Below are 17,201 nucleotides of genomic sequence, written 5' to 3' on the forward strand. Positions count from 1 at the left end.
ATTAGTAAATGCTTTGCGCCAGATGCAAACTACATTTAAGTAAATAAGAGCAGATATATGACTACTTATCAGAAGATTCACAAAGAAATACGATCCTGGCCGGATGTCGCCAAGTGTAACCTCCCCACAAAAATAATAATTAAGTGAACCATGTGTAAACTCCCCACGGAAATAACAATTAAATGAATTTTAAAATATTGCAACCTCTGAACAAAATTGGCTCCCATTTATTATCTCCGTGCAGAAATGCATTCACATTTGATGTACTCACAAAATTCAATTCCTAAACCCCGAAATAATAAAAAATTCAGTAACCTGGTAATTTTTTTTTTTTTTTTTTGGTGTGTGTATAATATTGCGTCCAACCCCGTGTGGCCTCTCCTTAAATTCCCTGTAACGTTCAGCCCTTCCTTTGCTTTGTGCTGGCATGTCATCACAGCTACTAACATTCATACTGCTTTTACTCTTTCCTACAAACGTCTCGTTAACATGTGGTACCTATCCTTTCCCTAGTTGTTCATTTACTTTTTACCATGCTTGGAAGCGAATGCAATACGTGGCAGTTGCCATTAAAATCAAATGATGGAATTATCAAGCTACATTACTGTTGACCGAAGTCTTACAATTTCAGCTGCACTTGAAGTCGTAAGCGGAAGATTTTGTTCTCTACAAGATGAAGGGAATAGTTAAAAATCCAGAATCTGTTCAAAGTTCTTTGCTCCTCCGCAGTCACAGTTGCTGCCATTGCCAGGGAAGTGCCATTTTCGACGATTACTCCTGGTTGGAATGTCTCAATGTAATGTGTGTTTCTCCTGACGAGCCTAAGTTCTCTCATCGTGACGAATACCTGTATGCGCTGTTCGTGGAAGGTGCTGGAGTTTTACAAGTGGCGTGAGTTTCAGACACCCCATAACAAACGTACATATTTCGTTCAGTGCCTTCTCCACTACGTTTGCGTGGGTGGATTTGTACAAGACTGGGCACTCATACTCTTCATCACTGTAACATGTTGCCAGTGCCGACGTTTGCGATCGTGAGCGCCACGTCCTACCAGTCATTTTGCGAAGATACTATTCCCTGCTCCCCTGTATGTCTACTTACTCTCATAATGCCGATTTTACGTCACAGTACCGTCGGAGGTGCCTCTCAGATAGCCTGGAAAGGCACGTTTAGAAGATGTTACGTATTTGACATGTCTGATTATCTTAAGATGAGATACACATAGTCGGGTTTCACAAAGCTCTGGACGAAGCTGATTGCTAGTTTAACGGACATCATATCTCTCATTGCGTCATTCAGGTGGGCTTCAGCATTATTCCAAAGATTTCCTTTGACAGATAATGCCAGATCATCGGCATAAAAGAAACACCTTATGTTCATCGCAAGTGGTTGATGATTAGCAGAAATGTTAAATAACTTTAGTGAAAAACACGTCCCTGTGGTTTGCCACTTCTTTGTCATCAGCAATGACTACGCTGTCCGTAGAATTCCTTCTGTTTTAGAGTAAACTTTGAATAAGTTTGGTGAAACCATAATATGTCGTTATTCTGTTCACCTTCTGTGGCAGTCCACGGAAAATTGACCGTGTCATAAGCGGCTGTCAGGTCGATGAAAGATATTCCAGTAATTTTCCGTGTTTCCAAGCCATCCTCAAATTGGGTGAGACTGAGGATCTGAAATGTACAGCTTTTTCCTTGTCTGAAATCTGCCAGATCATGTATAAGAACTGACTCTGCAACGTGAACCAACAATTCGCTACAAAGATGTTGGCATGAAATTTCCGCGCTCCGCTGATGATTTTCGAGGTTTTAAGATACACAATTGTTCTCTATAGATATTTACATTTCCTCTCTAGCCGCCCGTGTTAGCCACTTTGCACTTTCTGTCAATCTCATATATTTGACGACTGTACTGTCTTTCGCCTTCTTTATTCGCTGATTTTCTATTTTCTCCTCTCGTCAATTAAATTCTCTTTCTCATGTGTCATCCAAGGGATGCGCATTACGTCGGCAAAATTTCAAGAATCACATATACGAGGGTCACTCCAAAAGAATTGCACTCTAGTTTTTTTTAAACCCATCTTTTATTCTACACGTTTGAGAGTTTTACAGTGTGTAGATACATCCATTAGAAATAGTATCTTCGTTTCTCCACATAATTTCCATCCCTCTCAACTGCCTCACGCCATCTTGGAACCACTATACCCGCACGGTAAAATTCTGCACCAACCTGTTGGAGCCACTGTTTGGCAGAGTGCACAAGGGAGTCATCTTTAAACGTTGTTCCACGAAGAGAATCTTTCAGTTTCCCAAAGAGATCATAGTCATATGGAGCCAGGTCAGGACTGTAAGGCGGGTGTTTCAGTGTTGTCCATCCGAGTTTTGTGATCACTTCCATGGTTTTTTGACTGACATGTGGCCGTGCATTGTCGTGCAACAGCAAAACATCCTGCTTTTGCCTGATATGGTGGAACACGACTCAGTCGAGCTTGAAGTTTCTTCACTGTCGTCACATATGCATCAGAATTTATGGTTGTTCGACTTGGCGTGATGTCCCTAATCAAGAGCCCTTCAGAATCGAAAAACACCGTAGCCATAACTTTTCCAGCAGAAGGTGTGGTTTTGAATAGTTTTTTCTTGGGTGAATTTGCATGATGCCACTCCACTGATTGCCTCTTCGTCTCTGCTGAAAAATGATGGAGTTATGTATCGTCACCTGTCTCAGTTCTTCCAAGAAATTCATCTCCACCATTCTCGTACAGTTCCAGAATTTCGCTGCATACCGTTTTTCGTGTTTCTTTGTGAGCCACTGTCAACATCCTGGGAACCCACGTGCCACAAACCTTTTTTAACGCCAACACTTTCAGTATTCTGCAAACACTTCCTTCTTCTATCCCAACGTAGCATGACAATTCGTTCACTGTGATGCGTCTGTCAGCAGTCACCAATTCGTTAACTCTCTGCACATTGTCCGGAGTGTGTGCAGTACGAGGCCTGCCGCTGCGAGGACAATCCTCAATATTACCCTGCCAGCTTTCATCACGTAACCTGCTTGGCCACCGACTAACTGTACTGCGATCGACAGCAGCATCTCCATACACCTTTTTCAACCTCTTGTGGATGTTTCCCACTGTCTCGTTTTCACAGCACAGGAATTCTATGACAGCACGTTGCTTCTGACGAACGTCAAGTGTAGCAGCCACCCTGAAGACATGCTGTGACGGCGCCACTCACGGGAACAGATTGAACTAAGTTTGAAAACAAGCGGGAAGGATGTATCTAAACACTGTAAAACTTTCATACATGCAGAATGAAAACTTTATTTTTTTTAAAATAGTGTGCATTTCTTTTGGAGTGACCGTCGTAGGTCACATTTATCTTCAGAATAGTCAGGAAGCTCCGGTAAGTCGAATCTCCTTCATTACCGTGAGTATCCCAGAAAAATGCAACAGGTACATGCACTTCTCAGTAGCACGTGACTACAAGCCATCACTTGGATAGCTGTAAGAGAAAAGACTGCTCACCACTGTGTGAGAGCGACTCGATATCCTCAGGTGGCGGTCACGGGGTACGGGTTAGTTGGTCCCGCCGGACGGCCACAGCTGTGAGCCGACTGGAGCACCAGAAACAGAAAAAGGAGCACGACCATCGTGGATTTAAAGCGGCCGCCGTAATTGGCCAGGGTCCGGTTCCCGTGTTCCGGGGTTTATTTCTCACTCCCCTCGTTCCCTTTTTACTATCTCTCAAGCTGTGGCCAGAACGTTTACCAGAGGGACCGGCCGGTCGCCGCAATGGGGTGCAGTTAATCGGCGTGTTAATTGCCGCTTACCGCTACTCAATAGCGTTCGGTTTTTGCTGCGCAGGTGGAGCCACATTTCCGAATGGGCAGTTAATTGGTTGTGTTAGGAGAAACTGTAAGATATCCGAATGGGCAGTTAATTGGTTGTGTTAGGAGAAACTGTAAGGACTATAATGAACAAAGCGAAAATTATAGGAATTCTGAATGACTTCAGAGGTACGCTTTCATTTAAAACGTATACTTAATGTACTTTTTATTGACTGATTTTTGAAGACAAGATTAAGGCCTTCGTGACATCTATTAGTCCTAATCAGGCTTTGTAAATACAGGCTGAGCATAAAGTATTTTCATGACCACTGAACTTTGATTCTAGGAACTATGCTACACTACTAGCCATTAAAATTGCTACAGCAAGAAGAAATGCAGATGATAAACGGGTATTCATCGGACAAATATATTATACTAGAACTGACATGTGATTACATTTTCACGCAATTTGGGTGCATAGATCCTGAGAAATCAGTACATATAACAACCACCTCTGGCCGTTATAACGGCGTTTATACGCCTGGGCATTGAGTCAAACAGAGCTTGGATGGTACAGCTGCCCATGCAGCTTCAACACAATACCACACTTCATCAAGAGTAGTGACTGGCGTACTGTGACGAGCCAGTTGCTCGGCCACAATAGACCAGATGTTTTCAATTGGTGAGAGATCTGGAGAATGTGCTGGCCAGGACAAAAGTCGAACATTTTCTGTATCCAGAAAGGCCCGTACAGGACCTGCAACATGCGGTCGTGCTTTATCCTGCTGAAATGTAGGGTTTCGCAGGGATCGAATGAAGGGTAGAGCCACGGGTCGTAACACATCTGAAATGTAACGTCCACTGTTCGGCGGTCAATGCCAACAAGAGGTAACCGAGAGGCGTAACCAATGGCACCCCATACCATCCCGCCGGGTGATACGCCAGTATGGCGATAACGAATACACGCTTCCAATGTGCGTTCACCGCGATGTCGTCAAACACGGAGGCGACCATCATGATGCTGTAAACAGAACCTGGATTCTTCGGAAAAAATTACGTTAGTGCACCCAGGTTTGTCGTTGAGTACACCATCGCAGGCACTCCTGGCTGTGATGGAGCGTCAAGGGTAAACGCAGCCATGGTCTCCGAGCTGATAGTCCATGCTGCTGCAAATGTCGTCGAACTGCTCTTGCAGTTGGTTGTTGTCTCGCAAACATCCCTATCTGTTGACTCAGGGATCGAGACGTGGCTGCACGATCCGTTACAGCCATGCGGATAAGATGCCTGTCATCTCGACTGCTAGTGATACGAAGCCGTTGGGATCCAGCACGGCGTTCCGTATTACCCTCCTGAAACCACCGATTCCATATTCTGCTAACAGTCATTGGATCTCGACCAACGCGAGCAGCAATGTCGCGATACCATGAACCGCAATCGCGATAGGCTACAATCCGACCTTTATCAAAGTCGGAAACGTGATGGTAGGCATTTCTCCTCCTTACACGAGACATCATAACAACGTTTCACCAGGCAACGCCGGTCAACTGCTGTTTGTGTATGAGAAATCGGTTGGAAACTTTCCTCATGTCAGCACGTTGTAGGTGTCGCCACCGACTCCAGCCTTGTGTGAATGCCCTGAAAAGCTAACCACCTTCATATCACAGCATCTTCTTCCTGTCCGTTAAATTTCGCATCTTTAGCACGTCATGTGCGTGTTGTAACAATTTTAATGGCCAGTAGTGTACTTATTGACTGGTGTTTGAAGACAAGATTAAGGCCTTCATGACATATATTAGTCCTAATCAGGCTTTGTAAATACAGGCTGAGCATAAAGTATTTTCGTGGCTACTGAACTTTATTTCTAAGGAACTATGCTATATATAGCTATGTGGTTTGTTACAATTGGTAACTTAACTCACAAAGGATTTTATGGGCTCACTTCCACATGTCTGTGCTGTTTTCTGCAGGTGGCAACTTAACTCATCAAATTCCTATGTTCTCCGATATAACGTGAGTTCTTCTGTCTCTGTCTTCTTCCACGTGTCGTAATTCAGGAGCGCTGCTGCCACAATGGCACCTGAGTTTTGTCGTTTCATGTAACACGGTCGTCTATTACAATTCAGGGCCATTTCCAAAGTGACGTCATTGGTTTTTCTTTTCTCTTCTTTTATTTATTTTATTTATTGGCATACAAGGCCGTGTCCATACAGGTATCTCAACACAGGAAATGTTATATTACAATTTGTTGCAACGATTCATGGTGGATATTATTTTAAGTAGTGCCCTACGAAGTTACATAGTATTAAAATACGACTGATTCGACATAAAACAAGATTTGCAATCAGAGTGTACAAAAACGAATAAACAAAACGAAAATGGAACACAAGATACAGAGTATTAGCGTACTTTAAAAATTCCATAAATAACACAATAAGAAACGATAAATCACCATTGTTACACATTTGAGATAGTCCCAATTCAGACCATATTATAGACTACATATTTAGCTAAATGAACAATAAAGTGTTCTTTGCATGTCCTGTGAGAATTGTTTAAAAGCTGCAGATAGAGAATTGAATATTTGTGCATGTCTATAAGCACCATCTAGGAAGATCGGAGAACCTTTTACAAGAACCAGAGTTGGGTAGTACAACCACTCGTATCAGAGTACATACTCCAGTATCCAGACACATACGACTTGGAAGCACATAGTGGCCTACATTCTATATTCGCAGACTAGCACTTGGGGATATAGTCAGTTAATTGAGCTTCTGGTCTCCCACTGGCAGTCTAAATACCAAGAGCAGCAGGTTAGCAGCGCAGGGATCTATAGGCTGCGGTCGGCACTTTTGACGAATGGTACAGTAGCTTATAAGTTGGTATATCGTTGGTTGCTAACGAAGTTTGGAGGCTGCTTGATAACTGATGGCCAAAAGACCGTAGATTACTTGCAACATCGATTATTTGATACGTATTCCGAAGACATTGCAGAAATATATGGTTTGAATCTTCTCTCTCTTCTCAAACACATTGGCGGGTGGCGCTTGGGTTGAGCCGATAGAGGTGCTCGTTGAAATTCGTATAATTAAATTTCAGCCGAGCTATAACCGTCGTGAAGCTCCTTGATGTTTTTGCCTTATTATGCCATGGTACTTTGGAATCGTGGGATGAACTAATGGGTAATGATTGCCTTTGATTTTGGACGTCCGCGAACATTCCTCATGCCAGTCCCGGGACAATCGCTTTCTGAGAATGAGTATCGTACCTCTGAAAGGGAGTTTATCGTATTTAATAGCTCCATGCAAAGGTGCTTGCTTTGCTAGGACATCTACTTGTTCATTTCCAAGTATCTCAGCCTTCATGCACACCATCACTATGTGGTGACAGTCCCTCTGCGCACGAAACACAACTATGGGGTTGATACAACTATTATGACTGTTTCTCCTCAGTCGTAGGGCTGATATACTCACAGAGATGACGAATATTGTGTCCTCTGTGGTCGTCTGCTCGAATAATAGAGCTGCCAATATGGCAATTAGCTCAGCTCATAATAGTGCAGTGTTGGTCTAGCTATAGCATAGGCCTTGTTGTTTGCTTTAAGGTACCCAATAAACACTCCCAGAACCTTCACTACACTTGGACCCATCTGTGTACATCATGTACGCATCGTGATAGTGAAACAGGGATTGCACTGAAACTTCCTTGCAGATTAAAACTGTGTGCCGGACCGAGACTCGAACTCGGGACCTTTGCCTTTCGCGGGCAAATGGTCTCTTGGTAGAGCACTTTCCCGCCAAAGGCAAAGGTCCCGATTTCGAGTCTCGGTCCGGCACACAGTTTTAATCTGCCAGGAAGTTTCATATCAGCACACACTCTGCTGCAGAGTGAAAATCTCAATCAGGGATTCAATTGTCGTTGCGTTAGCTGGGTCCTGGTTTTGACACATTAAACTGGTACTGGAATCAGTCTATACTCTATAGAGTCGACGTTTCCTGCAGCCTGTTATAGTGAGGCAGAAGAGGACGTTCCCACACCTGGTACCTTTATGCCTGAACCTCCATATATTCAGCCGCGACGAGTGAGAGTTGCTTATTTATCCGATATCTTGTCCGCATATATTAGGATGTCAAAATCCGGATTTTTTTTGTCAATGACATTTTCGTCGAAATGGAATTCTTTGCTGAGGAATATTTGTCGCAACTTTGACAATTGTTCATTCGCTTCGACTAGTAATGATATGTTTGGATATGAGGACCCCATCTTAGTTTATCATCTATAACCATCCCAAGATATTTAAGTGTTTTCGCAATGGGAAAAGTATGTTGTCCGATTTGCATTAATTGGGGAAGTGGAATCCTATGCAGACTAAAGATCATAACGGTTGACTTGGTATCAGAGATTTCGAAGTCACTTTCTGTATAACACTCATTAGAGAACGGTGTGCGTTTTCAGATGACAGGACTGAAGAGGACTGTCCTTATGCATTCATCGTCCGCGTATTTTAATATTTGGACGTCACTGGTAAAGAGGTCATGAAGGTCTGCGGTATAGATATTGGATAATTAGGGAGTCTAAGACTGATACCTGCGGAAGTCCTCAGGTAATTACTCTGGATGTCAGTATAGTTCCTTGCTGCAAAATGATTGTCATCCTACTCCTCAGAATGTTTGCCTACTGCTCAGAATGTTTGCAATGTTGCGCTCGAGTTCTTCTGGAATCTTGAGTTTCTTCACTTTTTTCCCCTAAGATTGACAAGAGGGCGTTGTCAGTACGCTTTAGTCAAGTTCATGAACACAACTACCGTATAATTAGTTCGAGAGAGATTTAGATGAATGTCAGTACCTAATCGTAAAATAATTTCAGCTGTCTCTTTTTTGAACCTTAGTTGTTTTACCTGTAATAGACACTCGTCTTCACCCCAGCATTCCAAGTGCCGCTTAATAATACTTTTCATTTCGGTTACCAAATACGATAGCAAGGTGACTGGCCGTTTCGATTCTGGTTCATCAAATAGTTTTCCCGGTTTGTGAATGTGAACGTCGTGACATGTTTTTAGCGAGTCGATTTTGATATTTTGTGTCCTAACACTGCTGTAAATTTTGAGCAGCAGCAGCAGTCTCACTTTGTGCGGGATGTGTCTTGGCACTGGGCAGTCAGTATAACCTGTGTCAGGTGCGGCACCCTTCCCTTGAGACAGCGCAGTCTGGAGTTCTTCCAGTGGAAAGGGTTTTGTAATGACACTATTGTTCTCTTCGTATTCTGCCTCGTCTTGCTCGTCCATTACGTCAGGGGACGGGGGAGGGGGGTCATACAAAATAACGATTCTAAATGTTCTTTGGATTGCGACGGTGTATTTTAACGTCCCGAATTACATTCCAGAACCTAGTTAATGGGGTTTCCTTGCAGAGCGCAGTGCAGTAATTTTTGTTCTGGAATATTTGCTTGGCTATAGTCTGTATTATTAGAAAGAGGTTTTCTTTTTCTTAATGCCCTTCTTCGTTCCTTGAGGACTTCGTCAGATTCTGAATCCCAAAAACAAGCTGATTGCCGACCGAGTAGTGCGCTAATGTCCTTTTTTGAGGTATTGAGACTTCTGCTGTTTCATTGGCAAGCGATACCAAGACCTCATAGTCTCTTTCGAAATTCCCTGTTTCGATGATAAAGTCCCGTTTATGTATTACTAATGTTTCGTACAGGTTGCAATTGGTTTTGTTTGTGTTCCGCTTGCGGCTGGTTGTGTGTTTCACAATGTCCCTACGTCGTGCGTTTATTGTTATTTCAGTAGGCAGGTGCACCGAACCTAAAGTACCCAGTATCACGTCCGTGTTGTTCCGGTAGACGCCGCATGGGATGGTACGCCGAGGTCCACTACCGTCGGAGCTTCATCTAGTCGGACTATTCGATTCTACACAGATAACGCGAAAGAAATTGCCCCCTTTCTAACAGCCGTGTACCGCAAGTCTCTAGAGGAACAGAAGGTTCCAAATGATAGGAAAAGAGCACAGGTAGTTTCAGTTTTCAAGAATGGTCGTCGAGCAGACGCGCAAAATTATAGGCCTATATCTCTGACATCGATCTGTTGTAAAATTTTAGAACATGTTTTTTGCTGGCGTATCATGCCATTTCTGAAAACCCAGAATCTACTCTGTGGGAATCAACATGGATTCCGGAAACAGCGATCGTGTGAGACCCAACTCGCTTTATTTGTTCATGAGACCCAGAAGATGTTAGATACAGGCTCCCAGGTGTATGCCATTTTCATTGACTTCCGGAAGGCGTTCGATACAGTTCCGCACTGTCGCTTGATAAACAAAGTAAGAGGCTACTGAATATCAGACCAGCTGTGTGGCTGGATTGAAGAGTTTTTAGCAAACAGAACACTACACGTTGTTATCAATGGAGAGACGTCTACAGACGTTAAAGTAACCTCTGGCGTGCCACAGGGGAGTGTTATGGGACCATTGCTTTTCACAATATATGTAAATGACCTAGTAGATAGTGTCTGAAGTTCCAAGCGGCATTTCGCGGATGCTGCTGTAGTATACAGAGAAGCTGCAGCATTAGAAAATCGTAGCGAAATGCAGGAAGATCTGCAGCGGATAGGCACTTGATGCAGGGAGTGGCAACTGACCCTTAACATGGAAAATGTAATGTATTGCGAATACATAGAAAGAAGGATCCTTTATTGTATGATTATATGATAGCGGAACAAACACTGGTAGCAATTCTGTAAAATATCTGGGAGCATACGTACGGACCGATTTGAAGTGGAATGATCACATAAAATTAATTGTTGGTAAGGCGGGTGCCAGGTTGAGATTCATTGGGAGAGTCCTTAGAAAATGTAGTCCATCAACAAAGGAGGTTGAAACACGTATGTAACATAGCAGCGATGGCGAGGCATTGTAGCATCTGTGACCAGAGAGTATGCGCTTGACCGCGCGAGTGTTGCGAGCGGTTCTCAGTCAGTCTGTCGTTGCGAGTCTGTCAGTTCAGTCGTTGCGAGTCTGTAGCTCTGTCTAGTTGAGAGCAGTACTCTGTTAGTAGTCGTCGCGTGCGGTACGTCAGTGGTCGTCATGCAGAGCGGTCGGTCAGTAGTAACAGCCCAGTGCGGTTGTATGATGTAGGCGGTCGGCAACACTGGTCAAGATGAGGAATAAGGTATACTGTTAATTAATATAATCATTAGATAATGAAAAATTTTATTTATTGTAATTATTCTCCAACAAGTCTCCCAATAATAATTTTTTATTTCAAAAGCATTTTCTCAAAAAATTTAATTTTTATTGAACTCAAGATTTCGTTGCACTTCCCATTTCATTCCACTTCTTTTGGAGAAAAATTCCACTAAAATCACAAAAAAAGAGAATATTATTATTTGCAATGCAGTTCCTCCAAGCGGTGCGCAACAACAAGAGCAGATATGTGACATCCATTTATTCTGAGGTAAGACTTTAATTCTGATTGTTTTACACAGGGCCAAAGACCGATATTTCGGTTTAATTGTATTTTCTTGTCACTGAACGGACTTTAAATTTTGTGAAGAATTTATATTTGAGTCAGATTGCGAATTTCACATTTTTGTTACCATTGTCAGTACATTTCATTGTGGGCAGGTTACGCATAGAGCAATGTCCATTAGCATTCATAATTAAATATTGTCGTGTTTCTTTCTTTCAAATTTTTGTGGGGAGGTTACACTTGGCTCCCATTTCTATTAAGTATTGCTTTATTTTCTTATAAAATTACGGTGGGGAGGTTACACTTGGCGACACCCAGTCCAGGATCGTATTTCGTTGAGAGTCTTTTGAGCAACAGTCAGATATCTGCTCTTATTTGCTTAAGTATAATTAGGATTTGGCGCTACGCTTTTATTAATCTTGTGACTTTCTCTCTACAGGTCAACGGCAATTTGTTGCTTTGTTGTATTTGTGTGTTGCTTTTGCATTGTGTTGATTTGTTTTGTGAAAAATTTTGACTATTGTAAAAATGCCGCGAAAGACTGTGAATAGTGTATCGCGAAGTATTGTGAATGAAATTACCGACTTAAACAACGTGACCGATAGTAATTGTGATACGCAACGTAATGGTGACAATCCTGCGTTCACTAACAATCAGTGCATTCCAACCACTAATGATGACTTTTGCCTTAATGATGAACAAACGAACTCAATTGTCTCGTCTGTTAATTTGACGACAATTGATGACGCGGGACGCTCTATAGTAATGAGCGCTGCCGAGCTTAACACACCCGATTTAGAAAATCCAAGTAATGTACAGACAAATTTGTCTAATGAAAATGAACAGGACACACAAAGTACGACGGATTTATTTAATTCCGAAATAGTGAGTGACAGTGTAGGTCCGACTGATAATCCTTTTTGTAAATTGCAGAATGACCAAATGGTCACACAAAGCGCGACAATTCCAGGTACACAATCAAACAGCACAGATAATGGAGTAGGTAATGTTACTTTGGATCAATTTATAGCAATAATGCTACAGTTTAGGAACGAACAGAACGAAAAACAAGACAAACTTAGTGAGCAGTATAAACAACTTAATAAAAAACTTGATGAGCAGAACAAACGACTGGAAGAAGAAAACAAACAATTTAGAGAACGGAACAAACAATTTTCTGAAAGTATTAAACAGCCGAGAGAAAAACACGATAATGTTAATGAACAGAACAAACAAGTTAGGGAAGAGATTACAGCTGTTACCGTTCAATGTCAGGACAGTAAAGAACAATTACATGCGGATACTAAGGCTTGTGCTAATAACAGTAATGAAAAGGTTGGCACTGTTGCAAAAGAATTAAATAGTACACGTGTAGACACAACAGAATCACATAAAGACGAGATCAATGCAGTCACTGAACAATGTTCAGCAAACGAAACACAGATACACGAAATTAATGCAGTCACTGAACAATGCCCTAAAAACGCAGTACAGATTCGCGACGAAGTTAATTTAGAGTCACTGGAAGTTTCACACACCCCGAATACGGAAGTCAATAATAAAAGTGAACGACAGAACAACCAAAATGTCGAAAGTTTCGAAGTAACAGAATTAAAAACTATTTCAGTCACCAATATACCGCCACAGACGCCACTTTATGAACATGTGTCAGAGTCATGCAGCGTGTATAATGTGAACAATTTACAGAGACTACGCGAATTAAAATCCGAAAAGCTACGCGACTTAAAATCTGAAAAGCTACGTAACTTGAAGTACGAAACGACACAGACGAACAGATTCACACACAATCCCGAACGTGTTATTAAACAGAGTGACGAGAACGTAGATTTCGAGCAATTTGCATTTGTAAGAAAATGTAAGGAACTTAATAATGACAGCGTACAGGTACACGATTTGCACTGTATACGACAATTTGTTTTTATGCTTTCACCGCTATTACCTGCAATGCAGAAACTAGCTTTGAACCTGATGCGACAATTTGCTATTGCATTTTCATCAGCATTGCCTGTAATGAAGAAACAACAATTAGCATGCAGACAGCGATTAACTTTTGGAATTTTACCGCTATTGCTTGCAACGCAAAAGCTAAAATTTATTTGCAGTGCGTAATGGACCTCAGGGGATTCATTACGCTTTAATGAATATGTGCCGTAGCGAGCATAGGGCCCCGAGCTGTAGTAGTGCTGTTTCATCTTTAGTTTTCTGCACTGCTGCCTTTTCTTCTACTATCCTTTATATCTATCCAAACTGCTCTTTAACTATTGCTCTACGTAGTATTAAGAAATGAGTAATGAAAACCGCATATGACAAATCTTTACCGAATGTGACAATTCAGTAGGCACTCCCGTGATGACAACTACCGCCGTAATTTTAATTACAGATAAAATCGTAATCATCAGTATGTGTAAAATTAACAGCAAACGCATTTTTTGGTAACAATAGACCTTTTCACCACAACAGCATGAAAGTGAGCCGCTTAGCATGCCTAACCAACAATGCAGTCTACAAGGTCAACCAAACTTTAATGTTTCGCCGCGTGCACGTAAAGTCTCAGCTACAACAAATAGTAACGCACGGCAGCAAAGAAATAACTACGTACAGACAACACACTATTTCAACTCGCATAGCAATACGCCGTATAGAAATTACTATCTTGACAGACGTAAAAATAACGAGCACAATTTTCAGCGTACATTTAATAACAGTCGATATTATGAGCAGCAAGAACATTAGCAACAACGTATTATCACGAATGAAACAGACAATAGGTGTCATCTATAGCGTAACACGTCAATAAGAAATAACAGAACAGTTCATATAGTGGATATGCCACAACATTCTCCCGTAAATAATAACACGTACGATAAATTTTAACCAGATACAGCACAGATTTTATATTACAGTAACGCAAACATTACTTTTGACACGCAGAATTTTGCTCACGAGAATGTTATTTGAAAAATGCTCTGTTGAATGCTCCACTATTATCGCACCCAGATCTTACTAGAAATTTTTCCATTGCCACCGACAGTTCCAACACCGCCTTAGGCGTACACATTTTTCAGGAAATTGAAGAAGATGGTTCTACAGTAATTAAAAACATCGCATTTGCAAGCCGCATTCTGTCACCTGCTGAGCGAAATTATTCCGTTACAGAACTTGAAACATTATGTGTTGTATGGGCTTTTATGAGATTTAGGCACTTTCTTTATGGCAGACATACCACCGTTTACACAGACCATAGAGCTATACAATTTTTGCTTTCAGCTAAATTTACTCACGACAGATTAAGTAGATGGAAACTATATTTACAAGAATTTAATTTTACGATTGTTCATATTCCCGGCACACAAAATGTTATAGCAGACGCACTATCGCGTTCTCTCGGCAACAATCAGCAAGACATCGCAACCAACTTCTGCAAAGCAAATTTCAGCGTCATGTACATTCAACAAGTTGCATTTGAAAATTTCATTTCGTCGTCATTACGAGACATAGTATTCCTTTTTTTTCTTTCACATGCTTTGGTCAGCTGCGCGAGCTAATGCTTCTGTCCGTCAGCTGTGTTGTCTTCTGCTGTCACTACCAATTTACGACACTCACAAAACACAAACAAATGTTTTTCAGCAAATGATTAATTTTGACACGTGCAAACTATTACGGATAGTAACAAAGTAGAATCGGAACACAAAAGAACATGTCCGACCTCACTACCATGTTTTTGCTACATCTTTGTCGCTATTGAACTCACTTCAACATTTGTTACTTTCACTCCGTTACGCAAAGCTGCTGCTAAAACTGTTTCGAAAGCATTTGTAAAACATTTTCTATCTCATGTAGGGCATGTGATGAAAGTAATTTCCGACAATGGATCACAATTTCGTAGTAGCGTATGGACACGCATGTTACGAGCTAGAAACATTTCTCCGATCTATATATCCAAGTACCATGCTTCTTCGAACCCCTGTGAAAGATTAATGAAAGAAATTGGTAAGCTGTGCCGAATATACTGCCACAAAAGACATATTGATTGGGATACACACATATTCTTATTCCAAGATGTAATTAATTCCATTCCAAATGAATCCACTATGCTATCTCCGTCTGTTATACTGAAAAACGTTGAACCACCAAACAAAATTAAAGAATTAGTAAAACTACCCAAAAGTCGTCGCCTACGACACCACGAAATAATTGACATTGCGCTGAAGAACATCAAACGTGCCGCAGAGCGCCGGAGAAGACAGCAAAAACAGGTTTGTACACGCCGAGACTTTCACGTTGGACAGAAGATACTAGTACGTACACACTATTTATCCAGCAAATTAAAAGGTAAGTGCAGTAAATTTGAACTTCTATACGCAGGTCCATATCGGATTCGCAGCATCCCTCACCCCAATGTTGTACACGTCGAAACTTTGAGAACTAGAAAATCGAAAGGCAATCACCATATATCAAACATTAAACCGTTTATTGAGTGAAACCACTGTATGATTCAACACACTATGATGCCATTTACTAATGCAATTATTTCACGTGACTAATTATTGATGATTATCGTATTTTTTCTTGGCAAGTGCCCGGCAAGGTAAGGTTAGCAGGTCGCTTTTCTTGTCGTTACACATCAGACCGTGCACATTTTCCACTTTTTTGTGTGTATGATTGTTTTCAAGTTTTGTTTGTATGTACTGTGAAATAGTTAAGATATAACACACACCAGTTGACTTTGACATTTTTTGTTGCCATATGACACCTCAAGATCGTGACTGTTTAACATTTTTTTTTTTTGCTACTGCATTGTATTATTCTGTGTACATTTTTGCATCTGAACACTGTCAATGTTTTTGACATATTACGTTTTCTGTCATGTTATGCTGTATGGTTAATTATGTTACCATAAACCAGTCATTATCTAGTGGGTATATGATTTAAATGCAGGACATTAATCTTTGTTCATCAATTTCAGAAAGGAATGATGATTCTAAGAAATAAATTTAACATAAATGGGAATTTCACCTACGGAATAAACGAAAGGAGATGCAATAACTTTATGAGGAAGAGTAAATGGATCAGGATTAACAAACATTAACAAGAATATACTATACTCATCACAGAATAGCAGTCTTAACTAATTTTTTCTTTCAGAATACAAGGTGATTGATGCAGGCTGTCAGAGAGAACTACATATCTTAGTTTAGTGATGAAATATGCTAGAGATAAGGAATAGTTATGTAATGAGTAATGAAGTGATTTTTTGCAGATGATAAGGAATACTGATGAATAATGATGAAGAATATGATGTTATGAATAATGAAGTTTTTTTTTTTCCAGGTGATGATAATAATGAAGTTATGGTAATATGGATAATGAAGTGATGGATAATGAAGTTTTTTCTTTACAGATGAGGATAGTGTTGAAGTTATGTATTTATGCTACGTAGTTATTTAAGTATTTGTTGCAGTTTGCTTTGACAGCAGGTGTTACATTGCATAGTAGGATGACAGAAAGTTTTGGAAAGGACAGCTATGGAACACATTTTATACACATTCCACTACCTGTTAATTCGAAGTTCACTTCTTTTCAGCATAGTGTGCGTTTCTTCTTTCAGGTCAATAATCCGTTTTTGTAATTTTTCCAGGAGAAGCTTTTCATGATACTTACTAAACCTGTTAGTTATTATACCTGTTCTAGTACTTGCATTTTATTTTTTACCCATTTGTGTCTATCGCTTATAAATGTGATCACATGTACTGCCTTGTTACATAACCTTGCTACAGCTGACTCATGACGAATGACGTTACCTATCCTCATTTGCAGCAATAGGTCAAAAACAAATAGTGTTATGTTTCAGCAATTAATTATCGATCCCAACGCAATGCATTGCTAACAAAAAA

Source organism: Schistocerca piceifrons, chromosome 7 (genome assembly GCF_021461385.2).
Source record: "Schistocerca piceifrons isolate TAMUIC-IGC-003096 chromosome 7, iqSchPice1.1, whole genome shotgun sequence".
NCBI lineage: Eukaryota > Metazoa > Arthropoda > Insecta > Orthoptera > Acrididae > Schistocerca > Schistocerca piceifrons.